This window comes from Bos indicus x Bos taurus, chromosome 14 (assembly GCF_003369695.1).
Source record: "Bos indicus x Bos taurus breed Angus x Brahman F1 hybrid chromosome 14, Bos_hybrid_MaternalHap_v2.0, whole genome shotgun sequence".
In the NCBI taxonomy this organism is placed as follows: domain Eukaryota; kingdom Metazoa; phylum Chordata; class Mammalia; order Artiodactyla; family Bovidae; genus Bos; species Bos indicus x Bos taurus.
This window is the reverse complement of record NC_040089.1, coordinates 62,911,041-62,931,087: the sequence shown is the minus strand read 5'-3', so window position 1 is coordinate 62,931,087 and position 20,047 is coordinate 62,911,041. Positions and strand designations below refer to the sequence as shown.

Here is a 20,047-nt window from a genome sequence, read left to right as displayed (position 1 = left end):
CTGGGGACAGTTTCCAGCAAATGCGCTCCTTCACTCTAATCTCATAAAAGGCAAACCCCATCTCTCCTTGAATGTTTCATTCATTCTTTCTCCCCGTTGACAAAATATTTAAGGAACACCTGCTATGTGGGTAGAATAACGCATCTCAAAACTGAAAGGCTCACGTTAACTAAGCAGGAATTGAGAGCCTACTTGCTTCTGACAACGAGTAGTTTTTAATTAAGTACCGAAGGCAATGGCACCCCACTCCAGTACTCTTGCCTGGAAAATCCCATGGACGGAGGAGCCTGGTAGGCCGCCGTCTATGGGGTCGCACAGAGTTGGACATGACTGAAGCGACTTAGCAGTAGCAGCAGCACCAGACATAGGAGGTGAGGCCCTCAGACCTCTGGGGAGGACTTTCAGATGGCGACTGGAGTCAGAGACATTAGAGCAAGGAAGTTCTGCCAGGAAATCACAGAAGCAGCAGAGATCTGTAACTTCAGTTCTGTGCTGCACCAGTTTCCAGCAGGCTTCAAGAGTCTGAAGATGATGGAAAAGCTTCATTATAAGTCACCTGGGGTTTCATTTTGTTCCGGTGAAGTGAAGGCTCCATACAATTCATGATACTTAATACAAATATAAGCAGATCCTTTAGTGTAAATGTGGGAAGACCTTATTGGTGCAGTTTCTAAATCATGATTGTGAAGCACTTTTATTGACACCTAAGGAACTGAGGGTCCCTTGGACTGCAAGGAGATTCAGCTAGTCCATTCTGAAGGAGATCAGCCCTGGGATTTCTTTGGAAGGAATGATGCTAAAACGGAAACTCCAGTACTTTGGCCACCTCATGCGAAGAGTTGACTCATTGGAAAAGACTCTGATGCTGGGAGGGATTGGGGGCAGGAGGAGAAGGGGACGACAGAGGATGAGATGGCTGGATAGCATCACTGACTCGATGGACGTGAGTCTGAGTGAACTCCGGGAGTTGGTGATGGACAGGGAGGCCTGGCATGTTGCGATTCATGGGGTCGCAAAGAGTCGGACACGACTGAGTGACTGAACCGAACTGAAGGAACTGAGGCACCAGTGTTTCTGCTAAAATACAACTGTTTTCATGAGACCTGTACTTACTGAACTGGCAAAAGTTGAAGAACCCTGGGATCAGACTGTAATCAGAAGAAAAGGACAAGGGAGAGATTAGAGATTGAATGTGGATGAACCTAATATCTACAGCCCTCTGGGAACAACCTCCATCATTCCCCTCAAAAGCATGTCCCAGCTTGCCTTCAAGCTTTCCCCCTATATGGCTCTTTCTGCCTGAAACAACCTTCCAGAGCTTCTCCTGCCGAATGAGCAGGTCAGTGGCCTCATTTTTAGCAAGGAAAGATGACACACCTGTTTCCAAGGTCAACATCAAGCTTGTTCATCCCCTTGTTTATACACTCAGTTACTTGGTCATTTGGTCTGTTTTGGATACTTAATGTGTGCCAGCCCCTGTGGAATACAGTGAGGATGCAGACCTGAAATGTCACCTCGGTTACCTTCAGGGAGCTTAGAGTTTAGCAGAAGAGACAAATAGGAAATTGCAGAGAGGTGTGGCTAGTGTTGGATTTCCCAGGTGGCATTAGTGGTAAAGAACATGCCTGCCAATGCAGGAGACATAAGAGATGCATGTTCGATCCCCTGGTCAGGAAGATCCCCTGGAGAAAGGCATGGCAACCCAATCCAGTATTCTTGCCTAGAGGAGCTCATGGACAGAAGAGCCTTGCAGGCTACAGTCCATAAGATCACAAAGAGTCTGACACAACTGAAGCGATTTAGCACACATGCACAACTCTTTTAGACTTCCTGGTGGCTTAGACAGTAAAGAATCCTCCTGCAATGCAGGAGTCTCAGGTTTGATCCCTGGGTTGGGAAGATCCTCTTGGAGAAGGGAATGGCTACCGGTGCAGTATTCTTGCCTGGAGAATTCCATGGACAGAGGAGCCTGGAGGGCTAGAGTCCATGGGGTCACAAAGAGTCGGACACAACTGAAGTGACTTAGCAGGCACACATGTGGTTAGTGGTACAATCGGGGTTTGTATGATGTAGGAGTGAGTGCTGGGGAACTTAAGAAGGCTTCGTAGAGAAGGGGGGCCTGAGCGGTATCCTGAAGGATGAGGCAGTACCTGCTGGAGGCAGATATGAGTCTGGTGATGGAACTGGCTCATGTAATCCATCCTTTTACTTTTGGGTGGCGGTTTGGTAGTTTAGCCTTGTCTGACTCTTGTGACCTTATTAACTTCTTTGTAAAAATGATCCATGTTGATCATATGGTCAACCACTGTTGGGAGTGCTGTCCAGAGCCATAAAAGAAAAAGAAATGGCCTTGTGCTGAGTAAGATGTGTGCCACAGCCTCAAGTTGATCAAGGACCAACATGCTGGGACAACCACTCCAAATGGGCATACAGTCTCACTTTAAGATAGCAGACTAACCTTGGGAGTTTACCTATCCTACCTCTATTTTTCAATTATGAAAGCAAAATGTAGAGCTACAAGGATTTAGCTCTTCTTCTGCCATTTTGAAAAAAATAATTAAAAGATTTACTCCAGCAAAATTGAAAATGAATCCAAGAAATAGGGAAACCATGAAACAATGGAAATATTCCAGTTCAGATGAAAAGAAACCCTAGTGGGACAGCCTATACTTAATCCAAACTGGAATAACAGAACAGAGTGCCTGGCGAAGAACATCTTCAACAGAGCAAAAGGTTATCATGACCGAACTGGATGCTTGAGAATCAAGAAGTAAATCGTGAGGTGTCACATAAGTACTGAAGATCCAAGTTTCTCCAGAGGAGACAAAGAGAGTTAGAAACTCTAGAAAGATAAACATACATAAAAGAATTATGGTCTAAATATGAAGCAAACTAAAATACAGTTTGTATTTAAACAATTAATGGAATATAAAACCATTGATGTATGAAGCAAATAAAGTCAAACTTTTATGGCCAAGGGAGAGAGTCAATCAATACAGTGAATTCCTCTAAATTCTCTGTGAGTTCCAGGCCACTGGGTAAAATACCTGCTTCTCTATTGTATGACTTTATTTTTCCTTTTGAAAGTGGTTTTGACTTTACGGTCTGTTTTCCTTACATATTATCCCCTTTATCTCCTTTTATTCCCCGCCCCCCCCACCAGGAGAAGGTGACTTCTGGTTAAAAACCTTTTATTTTCCCCAAAGCCATTTTTGCTTGCTTATTCCTGATCTTTTCTGATCTTTATAAAATAGTTAAGTAAGCTTTACTATCTGAAAATACAAACCTGAGCTGCTGTGCTGTACTTAGTCTCTCAGTCTTCTCTGACTCTTTGTGACCCCCATGGAGCATAGCCCACCAGGCTCTTCTGTCCATCAGGATTCTCCAGGCAAAAATACTGGAGTGGGTTGCCATGCCCTCCTCCAGGGGATCTTCCCGACCCAGGGACTGAACCCCGGTCTCACGCATTGCAGGTGGATTATTGACCGACTGAGCCACCAGGGAAGCCCTAATCCATATCCATTAAGAAATAATTAGTTTTTAACAAACATTGATTCCTCAATCTCTTATTGCTTGATTGAATTTCAATTTTTAATTGGAAATTCAATTTAGTTAAAAATCATTAATTCCTGTTTTAAAGAAACAGTTACCTGAAGTTCACATGCTTGAGTTTATTTCAGAGTTTGTTTGTTTTTCTCTTCTGTTGAAGTAAAGTAAGATGAAATATAAAGTAAAATGAGATATACTGCTTTTTAACTTTAAAATATTAATAGTGATTATTTAGGCAGTAGAATATTAAAAATAAGTTCTATTTTCTTTATATTCTTTATTTTTCTGAATGTTCTCTCATAAACATGTACTGATTCTATACTTAAGTTTCTTAGAACAGAACACTAATATAGGACTATTTGAGTATATTGCTGCTGCTGCTGCTGCTAAATCACGTTAGTCATGTCTGACTCTGTGCGACCCCATAGATGGCAGCCCACCTCTGTCCCTGGGGTTCTCCAGGCAAGAATACTGGAGTGGGTTGTCATTTCCTTCTCCAATGCATGCATGCTAAGTTGCTTCAGTTGTGTCCAACTCTGTGTGACCGTATGGACAACAGCCCACCAGGCTCCTCTGTCCACAGGATTCTCCTGGGACCAGAAAATTTCAGGTTCCATGGCTTTCTTTTTGACAAGGGAAATGGAAAAGCTGAGTGATAATACAAAAATTGTATTGACTATGGTTTAAGTAGGTGAGTTGAACACGTTTCAACCCATCGTCTCTGTTTTATGTCTGAAATCTCTACATCGTGGAACTCTGCGTAAACGTTGCCCACTTGTGTAAACCTAAGAAATTTCCAATTATTTGGGGACCTTTTAAAATGTAATTTTATTTATTTATTTTTGGCTGTGCTGGGTCTCTGCTGCTGCAGGGGCTTTTCTCTAGTTGTGACGAGTGAAGGCCGCTCTCCAGTTGCGGTGCTCGGGCTTCTCACTGCGGTGGCTCCTCCTGTTGTGGAGCACGGGCCCTAGAGCATGAGGGCTTGAGTGGTTGCAGCTGCAGGACTAGGGCACAGGCTCAGAAGTCGTGGTGCATGGGCTTAGCTGTTCTGCAGCATGTGGGATCTTCCTGGATCAGGGATCGAACCCATGTCTCCTGCATTGGCAGGTGAACTCTTTGCCACGGAGCGACCAGGAAAGCACCCATTTGGGGACTTTGAGCAAGGACTTTATTAATTGAAGACTTCAGGCAAGAGAAAGAGGAATGGTAGGTTTGTTTTAAACTTCTTTAAAATGTACCTTAAGAGAAAGTACAGTGATGGTTGCCAGGGACTGAGATGGGGGCAACAGTGGTGGGTAAGAATGGGAAGTTAGTGTTTAATGGACACAGAGTTTCAGTTTGGGAAGATGGAAAGAGTTCTGGAGACATATGCTAGTAACGGTTGCAAGAATGTACTTAATGCCACTGACTGGTACACTTAATATGGTTAACATGGTTAATTTTACATTATGTATATTTTATCACAATAAAAAGTCCCTGTTTCTTAAATCTAGATATGATTCAACATGACTTCAATGAGACTCTTCTTCTATAGAAAATGTTATGAAGGTTTGAATTTTCAGTTGGTTTGGGTTTCATTCAGATGTGACTTTGTTAAATAGCAGATTACATATATTTTTAAATATGAAGTTAACATAGTTCCCCCAACAGGTATCACCCAACTAAAGTTAAAAGAGCCATCTACACAGTATTGAGGGGAAAACGGAATTCACGTTTTAAAAAAACATTTGTTTGAATTTATTTGACTGCATTGGGTTAGAGTCAGGTCTCAGTTGTGGCATGTGGCGTCTAATTCCCCGACTAGGGATTGAACCCTGGCCCCTGCATTAGGAGGGGCCACTGGACCACCAACGAAATCCCTCACTTTTTTTTTTTTCATTTAAAAAGTTAGAATTTTTCTGTGAGAAAAATGGAGGAAAAGGAAACACTTAATATGTATTCACAATTAAAATAAGTTGTGTAAAAAAGCAAAGGGAAACAAGGTTATGAAACTATTATGACATCACTTTACACATGTATCACTTACCTGCACCCAAAATTTCACTAGCTTCTTGTTGTCAGATCAAATCCAGTTTGTTTTAAATTGATAAACTCTAGGTCCTTCACTGGAGAAGGCAATGGGACCCCACTCTGGTACTCTTTCCTGGAGGGTCCCATGGATGGAGGAGCCTGGTGGGCTGCAGTCCATGGGGTCGATAAGAGTAGGATGTGACTGAGCGACTTCACTTTCACTTTTCACTTTCATGCATTGGAGAAGGAAACAGCAACCCACTCCAGTGTTCTTGCCCGGAGAATCCCAGGGGCGGGGGAGCCTGGTGGGCTGCCATCTATGGGGTGGCACAGAGTCGGACACGACTGAAGCGACTTAGCAGCAGCAGCAGGTCCTTCACAGACCTACCTTATGGGTTGTACGCTTTTCCTATTCCCAGCTATTTTCTTGATCTCAGATAAGTGAGTGTCTATTTCAGTTACTAGGAAAGTATTTATGATGTTTCTTATTCATGGGCAACCCTTTCACTCCTGGGTCATGCTAAATATTACATGTCCTTTGAAGCCTAACTCAAAGTTCACTTCCCCTCCAAAGTCATCTCAATGCCATATACCCATACTTAATCTATTCACTAATCACCTACCAGAGATTTACTGAGTGGTTATTATGTGTCCAGCACTACACTAGGCACTATGAGAATTGGTACCCAACACGGAAGATATAGTTCTAGATCTCAGCTGCCTATGCTGTCCAGCCTCCCCAACTGGACTGTAACCCTTTCAGAGACTAGCTGCTCCTGTGTTAACCCTTGTAGTATCCTACTTAGCTGGGACATCCTGGGTGAGGTGGGACGTGTGCTGGTCATTGAAAGGTCTAGGTGACTGGACCACATCTGCCTGGTGTTAGTGGTGAGCAAATGAGAGACAATTGGAGGAAGCTTACCAGTCCCTGAATACAAAAGAAATCTTTATACTTAGGTGCTCAACAACAGGGGCCACCATATGGAGTGAATATATATTGAATGAATACATCAAGGTGAACATATCGATTAGCCTTCCAGAGGGAAGACTCAGGATGAGGTGACGTTTAAGTAAGCAGGAAGAAAGTCAGAGGTATTGATTTCTCTGTGGTAGAAGAGACAGAGATTGCTTCTTTGAGTCAGGACCTAAGGACTACATTTCTGACGATTTCAAGTTCTAGGTTTGACCAACACGTGGAGCTGCATGCCAGTGGGAGGGCTGCCGTCTTGGCAGCTTTGTCAAGAGAAAAAAGACGGCTGAATGAGCTAAATCTTACCTGGCCAACAGAAATTCCCTAGCTTTACTATAAACCATTACAGCAGAAAAAATAGGTTTAGAAGCATTGGAAACAGGCCAAAAAAGAGACTCAAGGAGATAGCAGGATCTAATAGACAAGTAGGCAGTGGATTGGACAGAGTCGGCGTGAGAAAGAGACAAAAGCAGATAGAGAGACTAAGCAGTGACCATGGAAAATGGCACAAGCCCTGCTGTCCACATGAGACTCTCCTGTAGAGATGGGCCAGCCAGCAGGAGGCAACAAGGGAGATTCCACTAATGCATACTGACCATCTCTGTATGGAGCCCAAATCTTCTCCTAGAACCAGCAGTAGCATTACTATGTAGGGTCACTCTTCCAAATTTATGAACAGGATATGTACCTAAAGCCCATTTGTAATTTAACTGGCCAACAAAGGTCTGTCTAGTCAAAGCTATGGTTTTTCCAGTAGGCATATATGGATGTGAGAGTTGGACTGTAAAGAAAGCTGAGCGCCAAAGAACTGATGCTTTTGAACTGAGGTGTTGGAGAAGACTCTTGAGAGTCCCTTGGACAGCAAGGAGGTCCAAACAGTCCACCCTAAAGGAAATCGGTCCTGAATACTCATTGGAAGGACTGATGCTGAAGATGAAACTCCAATACTTTGGCCACTTGATGTGAAGAACTGACTCATTTGAAAAGACCTGATATTGGGAAAGATTGAAGGTGGGAGGAGAAGGGAACAACAGAGGATGAGATGGTTGGATGGCATCACTGACATGAGTTTGAGTAAGCCCTGGGAGTTGGTGATGGACAGGGAAGTCTGGGCTGCTGCAATCCATGGGCTCGCAATGAGTCGAACACGAGCGACTGGACTGAACTGAACTGAAATGTATTTTTCTCCAGAAATTATTTTAATTAGGTTAGACACTTACGCCAAATCCCCCAAACCTATTTACTCTATATGTACCCAAAGTCCACATAGGTACAGGTATTTCAGTAATTTCTAATTACCCCATACATTCCAGTTACTCTGGCTGCCTAAGAAATAATTCTAAAATATATGGACTTAACAATTTTTATTTTGCACATGAATTTGTTGTTTAGGGCAGGATTCCGCAGGGATCACAGTAATAAAGAATCTGTCTACTAATGCAGAAGACACAGGAGACACAGGTTTGATCCCTCGATCGGGAAGATCTCCTGGACTAGGAAATGGCAACCCACTCCATTATTCTTGCCTGAAAAATTACATGGACAGAAGAGGTTGGTGGTCTACAGTCCATGGGGTCTCAAAAGAGTCAGATATAACTAAGTGACTAAACACACAATACAGCTCAGCAGGGACAGTTTCTCTCCGGTTCACTTGGCATCAGGAAGGGCAAGGGGGACCTGGGGCTGGGGCCTGGAATCCTTGGGAGACCTGCCCACTCACACATCTGGTTGCTGATGCATGTTGTCTGGCTGAGATCTTAGCTGGAGGTGTTAGCTGAAACCTACATGTGGCTCCTCTCTATGGTCTGGGCTTCCTCATAACATGGTGGCTGGTTTCTAAAGAACAGCTGAGAAAAAAAATAAGTTGAATGCTTTTTATAATCCAGCCTTGGAGGTCACCTGGCATTGTTTCCCTTGTGCTCTATCAATTGGACCAATCACAAAGCCTGTGTGGGTTCAAGAGGAAGGCAATAGACTCTACTTCTTGAGGTAGAGTAGCAATACTCAAGAAAAGCATGGAGGATGGATGGGGTAGATATAATTACAGGGCCATTTTTGGAGAGTACAATCTGCCACAACATGTAACATTACTTCTAGGAAAAAAATACTATATGCTTGCATGCATGCTCAGTCGCTTCAGTCTTGTTTAACTCTTTGAGACCCTAGGGATTATAGCCCGTTGGGGCTCCTCTGTTCATGGGGATTCTCCAGGCAAGAATACTGGAGTGTATTGCCATGATCTCTTCCAGGGGATCTTTGTAACCCAGGGATAAAATCTGCATCTCCTGCATTGCAGGCAGATTCTTTACTGAGCCACCAGGGAAGCCACATAAGGTAGGTACTAATTACTATTATATTAGCCAGGTAAGAAACTGTGACCTTGGTAATTTGCCCAAAGTGACACCTGTAAGTGGTAGAGACAGGATTTACCTCTAGATCAGTTTAACTAGATGGAAGGAGCCTGAATCCCTGGGTTACTGTGTGGAGTGGAGCCCTTCTCCCAAATCTAATTTATGGGTGACTGAAAAAGGAACAATACTGCATTATGCCATTGGGACTTGGGGCTATTTATTGGAGCAGTGAGCCTATCTTGACTGGGTTAGTACAGGGAAGACAGGATTGATACACTCGAGCACAACTAACTTAAGGATTTCCTTTTATAAGATGAAATGGCTCTTGCTATTTGCATAAGGCAGGGTATGTGCATAAAGGAAAATTATTCTCTAGGTCAGTCCCTATCAGTCTCATATCTTCTCAACTAGGAGGACAAGTAGCCTTTGGGAATAGGGCTGGGCGTACTGACGTGGAATCCTTGACACTGATATGAACAAGTGCCTGCAAATTAGGCTCGGTGATCACCAACTGAGGAATGCTTCTTCTAAGGTTTGACTCTGGTGTAAAATCCAGTGGTTCCTAGGTTGTTTGCTTGTCTCTTTTCTTTTGATTTTTTTTTTTTTTTACCTTACAGAGAAGATTCTCTTTTTGACTACACTGGCCAGCATGGCTGTGAAGGAGAAACCTTGGTTGCTGTCAACACTTAGGTCTCTGGGCAAGTTGCCTGTATAATGAGACTATAAGTTCCATGATGGTGGAGACCTTGTCTCTCTTGTTCACCACAGTATTCGTAGTGTCTAGTCTAATGCCTGGCACACAGTAGGTGCTCAAAACTTATTGAATGCAAGAAAGACTATAGGTTTGAATAAAAGCTCAAGCAAACAATAGTCAGAAGTCCATAAAGTAACTTGGGCTCTTTATGCCAGTGGCAGCTATTACTCAAGGGCCACTGAGGAAGAAGCCCAAAATGCCTGCTATGAACTGTGGGTTCAGCAGCCACTTACTAAAATGCTTGCTGATTGAGTGATGCTGCCTCATGCTGAACCTGATCCATGGTAAAACATGGGAAGGCATAGGATCGGATAACCACTGTGGGATGCTATTTTTTGAAGTTATCTCCAAGGATGTCGTAAATACGGTCGTCACAAAATTCGTCGTGGTTTTAGTTGCATGAATCAGATGAAAGTCTGTGGGAGTCAGCAGAGCAGCGAGCCAAAGAATACAACACTCTTCTCAGCATTTACCTCTAATGGATGGGGTTTAAATTCATCAAAGCAAAAAAATTCTAGGACAAACCTTCAAAGAATTCATCTTTGCATAAAAGCAATATGCAGTCTGGTTTTCCTACACTCACTGGGTTCTGGAGAAGGAAATGACAACCCACTCCAGTATTCTTGCCTGGGAAATCCCATGGACAGAGGAGCATGGTGGGCCTCAGTCTATGGGGTCACAAGGAATTCGACATGACTGAGTGACTGAACATGCACTCATTGGGACAGAATTCAGAAAATATGGACAATTCTCCCATTAGGACAGGCAGCAGCTGGGATATCTTGCAGACTACAGCCTTCTTTTCTTGAAAATTAAATATTGAACTTTAATGTAAGTATACTATGTTTTCTATTAGTGCCCACTAAATTTTAAAGGGATGCTATGTCTCTAATTAAAGGGATTTATAAAAATATGTCCCCCAAATCCCTAAACCTCACTACAAAAATAATAAGCACAGACTGCTTTGGGTTTAAAGCATGTGGCTCCAGTGAATTTAAATATTTATCATATAATTTTTATATCAATGTGTTAATGAGCATTAACTTTCATGGCATCACTTCTGGAAACAATAAAAAATACTATATTTTGGAATGCTATTTCTGGTTGGGTTTCCATCACAGGGCACCATTAAAATAAGGGTTGATTTCATGAAAAATAATGGCACATTCCTTTCTAAACTTGAAATTTCAAACACCAGCCATGACAGAAGCAAACAGTACAGCCTGGAGTCAGAGATTTTCGACTTTTTTCCAAGTTTCTTTATCAAATTGCCACAGAGACTCAAAGCCCCCAAAGCAGGTGTTCTTTCCTAGTCCAAAGAATAAGGAATGTTTAAGAAAATCCTCTTTTTTTAATTCCCCTGAGAATACATGAAGAAACATTGCTAAGCATCCATTTCACATGTTAGGGATTTGGATTGAGTTTAAACACCAGCTTGTACATAATGTCATAGCTCCGATTTTCTTAGGCTAGGGTGATGGTGCTGATGTAACAGAAAGGATGGCTGGGACTAAACACACGGCTGGAAACGCAATAATACATGACAGCAGCCAGCTAACTGCAAAGGCACCTAGTTAGTTGGGGAGGAAAATTAGGCAGTATCTTCCGCAAATTAAGAGTGACATGGGAAATGAGGCAATTCTTATATAAGTCACTCTAAACAATAATATTAATATCTCCTATATTGTTCTTGAATATCCAATAAATCAAGTAAGATTTTGCATTCAGATTACTTGGGAAGTGTCAGCATTCCCTATTTCATTTTGACTGTGTCCTGTTCTAAGAACCTCTGATAGGTGAACCTGCAGGCTCTATCCAGAGTAACTGAGATTTACATTACAACTGATCAATTTACATGTGTGTGCTTTATATCAAACTGAAAAGTGACATAAGTTCTCTAATGCTCATTTCAATTGTCATGAGCACACAAAGTATCTTCTAGAATATTCCTGCAGCTACGATCGATTTCATATAACATTCTGCATTCTTCATCTGAGTACTATTGCTTGTTTTCTTTGACTGGATAAAAGTCCCTTTGTAAACAGCTATAGTCTTACTTCTTTGATCCATGGCTTTAACTTGTATAAATTGTATTAACACTGTACGTTTTCCCTCTTAACCCCTATTTAACCAGGCAGGAGGTCAGTCCAAGTATATAAGACTACTTAAGGATTAAGGAGGAAAACAAAAGAAATTTACAGTTTGGTAACTCTGTGGATACCATCCCTTTCACAGGGAAATTAGAGAATATTGTGAAATTCACAACACTCAGAGAATAAAATCAGATGCGGTGGAACTGATATGGAAACAGTGGTGTGGGTTTTGTCCAGTGCAGTTCCAAGACCTTTCAGCATCACCAGCTTGCATATCATTTAACTCAGAGGTGGACAGACTTCACAGGATCCAGGAACTTGGATGGGAAAAATATTATATCTTTAGTTTCACCAACCTCAAACTGAAATTTAGTATCTTTCAATTAAAATGTAGGCCACAAACCACCTACCACCGTCCCGTGATTTTGTTGCCAAGAGAAGTCACAAATATTCTCACTTCCTATTACAGTCACTGTAGCCATCTCAAAATACCTTTTACACTCATTTCTGCTTCACAATTATGGTAGTTATTATAACTGCTGCCAATTTGGTTTATTTAATAATGAATTATTAACAACACACATTTCACAATTTTTGAAAATCTGGTGAATGTATTTCAATAAAAGTAGTTTCCTTTGTAATCCTGCATACTTTATTATGCATTTAAAAACATCAGTCTAAAAAGAACCTATAGGCTTTGTCAGCCTGATAAAAGGTCTATGACATCCAAAAGGTTACAGTCCCTAAAACTGAAAGCAGTTGACATGCAACATCCAGGTTTCTAGAGTAAATCATTCCTTGCTAGTATGTTTTGAAGTTGAAGCAAACTTAACCTGAAATCAACACAGTCTCAATGCTGTAAATAGATGATTCTGATGAGACTCTTTCCCCCGCCCTTATTTTGCCATAAGGAAAGACCTGTAGATTCTGAAGAATCTCCGTTATTATTAGAAAGGCTGCTTTCTTCTAATGATAAACTTTGTCATTGACATTTTGCCAATCAACATTGAATTGTTTACTTATTTTGTGTTGCTGAAATCCAATCTGTTTTATTAGGGCATTGAATACAATTATTTTATAACTCTAAAGCATATAGAGAGAATCAAGAAAATCATTGCTTCCTGGAAAAATTTTAATGATAATTCCTAATTTTGAGTAAAAGAAGCTAACATCAAAGTACCCCATCAAAGATACTGCTTTTAAATGACAGTGCTGCTGGCTATTGGTCCTATTCATACTTACTGGAAGCATTGCAAATCAATGAACATATTTCTAGGAGTGTTAAGAATATGACCTCTGAGTTATTATGAGACAAATTAAACAATGAGATAATGCCTCAGTAGTTGTGCCTGGAGTGTAAGCACATTAGATTTTTTGGAAAATCCTCCATGGAGACTCTGGCCAAAAATAGACATATCGAATGCCAGCAAGTCAAATGAATATTCACTCATTGAAAGTTATTGAGAAATTATTTGTACACTCACAACTTATTTTTGAAGTTAAATACTGTTTATTCATCTCCAAGAGTAAAATAAAGGTGATCAGAATTCAGAAACTAATAAAGAATATAGAAAAGAACAATATTATTCTTGCATTAAATTGATATATAGCTTACATATTATAAAATATGTATTCTTCATTTAAATGGTCAAATCATTATTTTCTATTCATCAGTAGGTATATTAAATGTGGTGCTCTAAAATTTTCTTTTTTTCCAGTTACATCTGTAAGATTTAGCTAGCTGGCTATAAATCTAGGCTTCAATTAACTTCAATACCAGAGGTTTTATTTGAATTACAAGCTACAAACATCATCCAACTTGTATGCAATGACAGAAAATTCAAAATTACTCAACCTGGGGAAGAAATGAACTACAGCAACGCAAATCCCCCCTCCTCCAATTTGCAGTACATATTGTTATAGGAATAGAGATAAAAAGCCTTATTAATCACAGTTATCAAATTACTCATTGAAGAACTAGAACAATTTTTGGTGACTATTTTTATCTGTGTTTGAATTAAAGTAGATCTACCCATGATAATTTAGTTTTAGGGCTATTGCTTTCTTCTCTAGGTAATTATTTCAATTTTGAAGTACAAAAATAGCTTACATGATGCCTTAGCGAAGACCATCCAACACTTTCCTTTTCACAGCTGAATTTTCAGAGGAAGATACTGCAAATGTGCACGTTTGCTCAAACAACCAAAAGGCAACGGCATGCGCACATGTCAGGGGTCCCACCCCAACTTCCTTGGCACAGTCCGGAGTGTTTTTCTCTAAACAGGAAGCTGTTGACAGTTTTCCCTGGTATTTTCAGAATACTTGATTTACTAGAAAACCCCCAACTTTTGTTTCAAACTGTAACGTTCTTTACCACTGTGCCTATTGTTGCTCCTTATGAACGCTACAAACAAGACAGAGACCACATTCCGAACTATCCTAGGCTGATTCAGAATATGGTAGCAAATACATACATATATATAAAAAGGCAAACTTAGCCCCTTATTGCTAAGCTGTGCTGGCGTCTTTAAACTCGAAACAATACTGAAGGGGAGATTCCTGGAATTCAACGGGGAATATCTGGCTCAAGCTGCAAAGTCTGTATCTCTAAACTATGTCACGTTAGCAAGTACTGAACAAGGGAGGCGATTATATTTTAACCTACTTCCCAGAACATGAATCCAAATTTAACCAAATGCCAGAGATTCCGCCCCAAATGAACAAGTAGAAGCTGCTTCACATTTTTTTCTCTGGGTACAACAATAATTGCTCATGAAGACAAACTTGTAAGAGGTGAGAGAGAGGGGAAAGCCGCTGTGATTTATAAACACATCTTACTATTGTATATAAAGCAAACTGATTACCTCACACAGCAGAAGTGCAAGATTTAACAGTCCATGCTCCGCAGCCCCTGGACGCAGAAGCAGCAGCGTGGAGAGCAGCGGCAGCGGCCAGCACCCACCCAGCCTCTCACAGGCCTTTGACTGTGCGGACTCAGCCACAGGCTCTGCCTCTAGCTGACGTCAAAGTCCCTGTCACATGGCCAGATGAAAGCCAAGAGAGCATTGGTTGTCGTAGCAACCACAGAACAGCTCTGAAATTATTTCAATAGGTCATCTGTCACTGCGGTGTGTATGTGTGTGTGAGTGCGTGTGTGTGTCTGTGTGCACACCCCACCACCCATCACGGACAGCTCCCCGACAACCTCAGCCCTTGAAGTGGTGACTGCAAAGTGCCTGCAACTTTCCTCTTCAGGGCTGTGGGGGTCTGTTCCTTACAGTTCTCGGCAGGAAAAGGCATGCCCCTCTCGAGTCCTACTAGTCCCACCGTTACCAGCGTGAAGCTCGTGGCTCTCTCTCTCTCTGTAGAACAGAAGGAAAGAACTGAGAAATTCTGGGAGTAGTATTCCAAGCTAATTAAATCTGTTCGTCAGTAAATGGAATAAAAACTGAAGCTCAAAAGGGAGCTGGAAGAAAAGATATTTTTAAAATGATCTAAGAATCCACATCCTTGTACTGAGACCATGCTGGTCATGGCAAGACAGAGGAGAAACATGGGGTGTGGTGGCCCTAAGTCAGATCCGAGTCTGATGAGCCTCACATCAACTAGGATGGGGAGTCAGGTGAGATGAATTCGGGATCTGTACATTGTGAACTGTCTACGCAGGAATGAACCACTGAAAGAGCTTCAGAGCAGTGCTGCTTTAAAATACTTGACACTGAAAACTTTTTTGGGACTTTTACTTTAGGGGTCACCATACAGTTGCCAAATTCTCCCCTTCAAAACACTCTTGTCCACGTCCCCTTGGGACTCAGCATGGAAAAAAATGGGTAAGTGTCCCCAAACACAAACCTCAGTGAAAGTCCAGGACAGCAGAAGAAAAGGACCGCCCTGCTTGTTTTCTAACGTCAGCTTCGTTTCCCTTAGGACCAGCCTCACTTACTTCTAATACCACACACAAGGGCTTATTTCCCAGTTCCTTCTCCCTTTTAATTAACAGGAAGTCCATTCAATAAAATGAAATGAAATCCAGAGGAAGTTCTTCTGAAAAATACATTCAGAAAATGTATACACATTCAAAGAGGAAAGAGATTAAAAGGCAAGGAGAAAAGACTGCTCTCAAAACCTGAAGGATCTTCCTATGCTAGAGTTATTGGGATATCTAGTCTGGCTTCTTTAAACAGGAAAAAAAAAAAAAAAAAAGACTAGGGTGCTACAAAATACAAGTGGAAGTTAAGCCAGCTGAGCAGATTACATTTATGTCACTGCAAAAGAATGAAATTTCTTCGGTTCCAGTCAGGAATTGCTTCTAGAACAGTAAGACTAATGTTCAAATTGTCTGACCATAGAATCCTCCTGTCCCATCTCCCTCTTCCTTTACTTCTGTCCTAGCCCCAACTGGGAGAAAAGATACATTTTTATTTGAAAAGATAGCTTCCTGATGCTATTATTAGCTATAGCACTGCAAAAGTAACATTAAAGTGTAATGCTGCAAGGAAAGCTCCCCCTTGCATTTCAGATAATGACAGCGGAAAATGTACCTATTAGCACCAGGACCATTGGCTCATTGATTCCAAGGTCTATCTCAATGCCTCAGGATGTTGCACCAATGGCAGATTTAGGCTGCAGTCACAATTCACAAATTCTTGCTTTGTTCCAGTGGAGGGTTCTGGTTTTCTGTCAGAAATGCACATCACAGCAATGAGGGGAGTGGGAGGAGAGGAAAAAAAGCATTTCCTTCTAGACTTCTAGGGCCCCATGTGCTCTGAACGGCTTGCTTTAATCCACAGCTGCCTGATCAGCACTTCCTTTATGCAGACTGCAGTACCACAGTTTGCCTATAGGTGATGTCCTCTGAAACAAGTTACCAGTTCTAAAAATTCCTAAAATTCTGGCCTTAAATTAGTTTAAGATTTAACCAATACCCACACTTTTTCATTTTGAATTTTCTATATTTCTAAGTCTTTTAAGATTTAGAATACTTTATTGTATACTGACTTAGGCACTCATTGTAAGTTAAAATTATCAGTGGACTGACCTTCCAAATGAAAAGTGGATAGTTGTCATTCTTTTCTCTGTAACATGCTTCCAACCTGCCATCACTGATTTACCTTTGGAAATCATCTAGAATTAGAGATTCCTCTTACAGCAAAGTAAGTTACTGGTCTTCTGCAGGGTTGAAATTGTGGTAGTGATCTCTTTGGAGCTCAGTGAAAGTGTTGTTCGCTTAGTCATGTCTGATTCTTTGCGACCCCGTGGACTGTAGCCTGCCGGGGTCCTCTGTCCGTTGAATTCCCCAGGCAAGAATACTGGAGTGAATTTTCTTCTCCAGGGGATCTTCCTGATCCAAGGATTGAACCCGGCTCTCCTGCATTGCAGGCAGTTTCTTTATCATCTAGGCCACCAGAAAGTCTAAAATCGTCACGCATGCATGCTAAGTCGCTTCTGTCATGTCAGACTCTTTGTGATGCGATGGCCTCTAGCCTGGCAAGCTCCTCTGTCCATGGGATTCTCCAGGAAAGAATACTGCAGTGGGTTGCCATACCCTCCTCCAGGGGATCTTCCTGACCCAGGGATCAAACCCGCGTCTCTTTTGTCTCCTGCATTGGCAGGCGGGTCCTTTACCACTAGCGCCACTTGGGAAACCCCAGGTTGCTACCAGTCTGGCTAATTAATCCAAATGTAGTTGAAAATATCATAGGAAATACACATGAGGGCCTTCTCCAACACAACCCACCATGTTGAAGAGAATATGAGTCATTTTCTTTTTTAAACAAAAACTCATTTTTTTAGGTGAACATGATTCACTGAATTTAAAAATACCCCTTCCAAAATAGCACTGCACCATAGCTTTCACTTGCTATATGAATGTCAAAGTTGCCTATTATTAGTTTGACCACTTTGCCGGAAATAACTGGTAAATGCCACTAAACAAGCAGTCTAACTTGGGTTCACACACTTGAATTAACAGGTGGTTTAGACCATGAGTAGACAACTATAATTAGCCTTTTATTTCTAGGTAGAAGTATTGCTGTGTCACTATCTCAACATTAGTGGGAAGGCCATAGACTTTCCCACTTTTCAAAGTTTTTAGAAGCATTGGGTTCAAATCTCATCTGGGCAAGTTACTCAATGCCTACATCCTAAGGTGGTTATGAGGATTACAAAGTTAAGGTTTTCTAAATTTCTGACACCCTGCCTCAGGGTAAGTGGCTCAAGGTATATCAATTCTTATTTATCTGTCTGATTCTGGTAAGTTTATAAAGACCTTCAGGAAAAAGATGAATCTTACTCATCTCTACAACTCTGTGGTTAGCCTAGGGCCCACAACACCATGTGTGCTCAATAAATGTTGGTGACGCCTCTGTGCTTAGTCACGTTGGACTCTTTGCGACCCCATGGACTGTAGCCCACCAGGGTCCTCTGTCCATGGGGATTCTCCAGGGAAGAATACCAGAGTGGGTTGCCATGCCCTCCTCCAGGGGATCTCCCCAGCCCAGGGATCAAGTCCAGGTCTCCTGCATTGCAGGTGGATTCTTTACCAGCTGAGCTACCCAGGAAACTTCCTCTACTGGGAAATAAATGCAGAGAAAGAAATAGTTCTTTTTTTCTTTCTGCTAACAAAGGAGAGCCTCCTTTCAACCCCCAAAAAAGGCCAAAGGAGGAAGAAAAAATACTGAATAATCACAAAATTTTCTAGCAATGAATGAGTTTAAGTAAATTTGTCAAGTAAATCAAATTTATCCCTACTAAATCATGTTTATTATAAGTGCACATAAGTTATATACTGATGTATTTTATGGCTATTGCTGTTGATATTGGGTAATCTTTTACATTAACTGATCAGTTGAGCACCCACTATATCCGGAATATCTTTCTAAGTGCTATAGGTGTATTAAATCATTCAGTATAATAACTATGAGGTAGAAGGTATTCTTTTCCACATTTCAAAACTAAAGAAACTTAAGCATAGAGCAGTTAAATAACTTGCCTGTCTAGTACATGGCAGAGTCAGTATCTACACCAGGAAACCTAGCTCCATAGATTTTGGAGATAATTTACATTTGATATATTTTTGAAAAGCATTGGATTATTTCTTTTGGCTATTTTATACTTGGGGGTTGTTTTGTTTTTAATTTCTTAGGATTGGGGGAAGCCCAACTCATCTTTTTTGCACTTGAGAACTCTGCTTATCTTAATTTAGCTTTGGCCTAAGGAGTAATATGGGCTTCCCTGGTGGTTCAGACAGTAAAGAATCTGCCTTCGATGCAGGAAACACAGGTTCAATCTCTGGGTCGGGAAGACCACCTGGAGAAGGGAATGGCTACCCACTCCAGTATTCTTGCCTGGAGAATCCCCATGGACAGAGGAGCCTGGCAGCCTACAGTCCACGGGGTCTCAAAGAGCTGGACACAACTGAGCTAACACACGCAACACAAGGAGTAATATGCCAAGAAAGCTTAATCCAGAAGACTTGAATCAAGGAAAATGGGCAAAGTAAAATACTGAAAATATACTGAATAAAATCACCCCAACTTTTATAGTCCTAACTGAAGCAAATGTTTGGGTCTCACAGGCTTCAGTAATTTTTGTTTCACAGTATAAAGGAGTTTTTTTGTGTTCAAACTAATATCCTCACTGAGATAATAATGGGTAGATTTTTTTTTAAAGTGACTGGAAGGCATCAAAGAGTAGAAAAGGCAGCAAAATCTTTAAGTACCAAGATCTCAGATACAAAGAAAATATATTGATATAAGCCCAACAATCTCCACATTTTCTGTTATGTTTTCCCTCAAACTACTTGATAATCCCCAAGTAGTACAGGACTCCTAGCATTCTCAAAACTGGAGAGACAAACTTTGTGTATCTTGATTATATTAATGTCAATATCCTGGTTGTAACACTCTACTACAGCTTTGCAAGATATTACCTTTAGGGGGAAAGCGAAGAGAGAACATATGGGTTCTTTCTGTATTGTTGCTCACAACTGCATGAGAATCTACACTTATCTCAAAATAAAAGTTTAATTAAAATTTTTAAATGAAAGTGACATAAGACATTTCAGTCAAAAACTGAGGGTATTGTTTCAATAGGGTTACATACATTTCTGAAGCATTGTTTAAGCAGAAGAAAAATGATCCTATATGGAAATATAGGGATATAGAAAGGGCAGATGTATGAATTTAAATGAATACTAACTTTATAAACCCCAATGTATTATAGGGGTTAACGTGTATAGATTCAAAATATAGGGCAACATTAGCACAAAAGGTAAGAGAAGATGAGAATCAAAGTTTTCTAAAATTCTTATATTCTGGTC

The 20,047-nt window shown here is 41.1% G+C and overlaps 1 protein-coding gene across 3 annotated transcripts in view; it reads right to left on the bottom strand.

Annotated features, from left to right (window-relative positions):
- The window catches only part of NCALD (neurocalcin delta), a 468,360-nt gene that overhangs the window by 78,442 nt on the left and 369,871 nt on the right, over positions 1-20,047 (bottom strand). The window contains exon 1 of one of the 3 annotated variants that reach the window (XM_027561418.1): positions 14,592-14,737. The exons of 1 other annotated variant lie outside the window; for it this stretch is intronic. The gene's annotated coding sequence lies outside the window, so the exon portion shown is untranslated. Of the gene's footprint in view, positions 1-13,837; positions 13,862-14,591; positions 14,738-20,047 lie in introns of those variants that run through there. One more of the 3 variants, XM_027561420.1, reaches the window with a different exon arrangement.